We start from the raw sequence: 3201 nt of genomic DNA, 5'->3' as shown, positions 1-3201 counted from the left end.
CCCATCGTCCTCGCGCGTGCCGGGGGCCCCCGGCTGCCGGCCGACCTTGGGCTGGGATCCAGGCCTCCGGCCCGCAGGGAATGTGGGGATGGTGAAAAGCAGCCTGGCAGCGGGGCTGGGATTTGGGGGGAGTGAGGCGGGCAGTCTGGGGGTGCCAGGGCAAGAGCCCCCCCTGGGACCAGCACTGCAAACCTCCCTGAGGGCTGCGCGCCACGGGTGTGGGAGCAGGTTGGGGAATGGCTGCTCGCTGATGGGGGGCGGGGGGCTCCGCGGGATGCTCCGGCCCCACAGTTTTTTTGCTAGGGCACACAGCTCCTCCCCAGCCCCATGGTGGGGCCGGATCCTGCCCAGACCCAGGGAGCCCGTGACTGGAGTGTGTGCCAGCACCTCAAGGCCAGCACCCGCCTTTGCTCTGCCACTGCCCCCGGGGCAGGGTGGGGAAGGGGACCTGTGATTTACGGGGGGTGACGTGTTTTACTTAAGTACGTCAAACAAAAGCCCGGTTTGTTTTGCAGAGCACAGGCTTCCTGGGGGGGGTCAGCCCAGGCAAATGACTCCGCTCCCGTTCATTAAACATTTGTGGCCAGCCACGCCATCAGCTGGCGCTGGGGACAGCATTCCCGGCTGAGCTGGGACAAACTTCTCCCCTTCCCAGCCTCTGCAGCAGGAGCGATTTCCAATGTCCTGTGCCCCAGCATAGCTGTCCCCCCCCGGCACAGTCATGCCAGAGCCATGCCCCAGGGGTACCAGCTCCCCATTACGGTGCCTTGCAAATGTCCAAAGACAGTGATTTGACCCACGCAGGCTCTGGTTCGCTCTTCTCGTGCACAGCCGTGACTCAGCCCTGGGCTGGCACGTGTCCTGCCTGCCAGCAAGTTTCTGGGGGGGGGTGGGGGTGTGGGGGGGGGGGGAGGCTGCCCCCAGGGTGTTTGCCAAGGGGGGCATGGGGGCAGCAGCACAGGGCAGAGGTGCTGTTGCTGAAGGACAGCCGCAGAGGTAGGGCTACCTGTAATCTGTAACGATTAGGAAGCTGTTTCCAGCCGAGGTTTATTGCCAATAAAGCCAGCTCAGCACAACTGCTGGGGCATTAACTCTTATCTGCCCAGCACGACAAGAGCCCTGGGCTTTGCCTTTGGGCCTGAGGAGACCAAACACCCACAGCAGGGCATGGCAGAGCCTGTGCCGTGCCCTCCCGCGCTGGGGACACAGCCAGCACCCTGCACGGGTTGGACGCACTGCTCCAGCACGTGCTACCAAAGCCCTTGGCCCCAGCTCCCTTCGCCTGCCGCCTGCTGCATGGGGGGAAGCAGCAGGAGCCCGGCCACAGGGGCAAAGGATCCATACCCGAACTCCTGAGGGGTTCAGCTGTACAAAAGCAGCGTCCCGCTTAATTAAAAGCAGATCTGCTGTAATGAGCCTGCCAGCACACCAGCATGGCTCAGGCAGCTCTGCTAGAGCAGAGGCTGGGACTCAGCCTCACCGTGGGACTGGGACACACGGTGGCCCAGGGGCTGGGAGCCAGGGCAGGGTCACCCTGTGACTCCCCGCGAAGCCACGTCTCCCTTCGTGTCCTCCCACCCCCCGAGGAAACACAGCCTGCGTGTTTCAGTTCCAGCCTGCTGCTGCTTAGCACCTCTCCAAAAGTCATCCCTAAAATTGCCTCTGGAGCAGGGTCTCTGCTGGGTCCTTCCGCCCCCGAGCAGGGTCCCATGCCGTCCCTGGGCTGTCGGCTCCCATCACACCGCCCAGCCGTGCCAGCACCGGGACCGCCAGCAAACATGCCTGCCCTGCAAGGGAGATGTCTACCGAGGAGCCATGGCAGCACCGGGAGGAGGCTGTGCTCTGCTTTGGGTCCTCGGGGGACTGGGACGGCACAAACCACTCTGGATGTGGGTGCACCGAGGCGCCTCACAAGAGCCTTTCCAAGGGTGCCCTGCATTTTGTTGGCTTTTTTGGCTGCTGAGGAGGTCAGAGGGCTGTCGGCAACAACTGGAGGCTGCCACAGCTCTTCCCACTGCAGAAGATGAGCTGCCACTCTGTTCTCTGGAAAACATTATGAGTTCTTGAAACCGTAAAACAATCTGGCTGGTGTCTCTCCCTCTGACGTTGGAAATCTGGACAGTGTTTGTACCAAGAGAGGGAGCAGGATGAAGAGACACATGCCGAACCTCACAGTTACATATCTTGCCTGGCTCTCGCTCCCGCAGCCCTGCTGCAGCCCAGGCAGAGATAAACCCCCACCTCTTTTGGCAGCACCCACACACGTAGGGCATCTGCCAAACAGGGGAGACAGTTCTGGGCCTGATCCCACTGCAGCCCAGCAGCACCTTCATTGAGGCTAACGACTAGTATAAAGCAGGACCAAAACAGGCTGATCCTGCTGGCTTCAGGGAACATTTGGCTTTGTTTGCAGCTCCAGCATCAGGCTGAGCCCCATCCCCGCCTCCACCAGCAACAGGCTCAGCTCCAGACCTGGAAGACAACCTGCCTTTGTCCCAGCAGTGAAATGAATCCAGTTTATGGTGGGGGAGAGCAAATGGCCCATTGCACTCAGGGGTTTGACTGCAACATGTAAATGCAGAGCAATACCAGAGTCCTTCCCGGCTACAGAGGAGAGACCAGGACATCCTTCAGGGCTGCATCACGGTGAGTGCTGGAGGAGACGATGAGCCTGGAAGGGGATGGGGGAGCTCTGGGATGACGATGCATCAGGACAAACCCTTCCGCTAGGCAGCGTTCCCAACCAAACCAGTCCCACGTATGGTGAATGGACAGGTAAATTGGAGCCTTCATCCGCAGCTCTTCATTTGGGAGGGCTCCAGCTGGTCAGCAGCCACACAAGGGTCTCGCGGCGAGGACCCCAGTGGGCCTGACAGATGCTTCCTTTCTCCCTGCAGCCAAACCTCACTCCTCGCCATGGGGTCAGCACTGGCTCGTCCTGCAGCACAGAGCTCTGCGCTTCCCTTCCCACGAGGCAGCTTGCTTTCAGCCATCCTTCAGCTTTCATTGTGCTCTGAAACAGAGGGGCTGGCAGCTGGACAGCCCGGGCTGGTGTTTCTGAGCGGGCTCCAAGCAGCTGTTCGTGCTCGCAGACGGTGCTGGCGCTCGCTGCCTTCCCTGCTGGGCTCAGCTGCATGCAGGCAGGCTGCAGGCAGAGACTGTGGGCCGCCCCCCGCCTGTGGCGCCGCCCGTTTGGGTCAG

Source organism: Aptenodytes forsteri, unplaced genomic scaffold (genome assembly GCF_000699145.1).
Source record: "Aptenodytes forsteri isolate BGI_AS27 unplaced genomic scaffold, ASM69914v1 Scaffold404, whole genome shotgun sequence".
Taxonomy (NCBI): domain Eukaryota; kingdom Metazoa; phylum Chordata; class Aves; order Sphenisciformes; family Spheniscidae; genus Aptenodytes; species Aptenodytes forsteri.
This window is presented reverse-complemented; position numbering follows the sequence as displayed.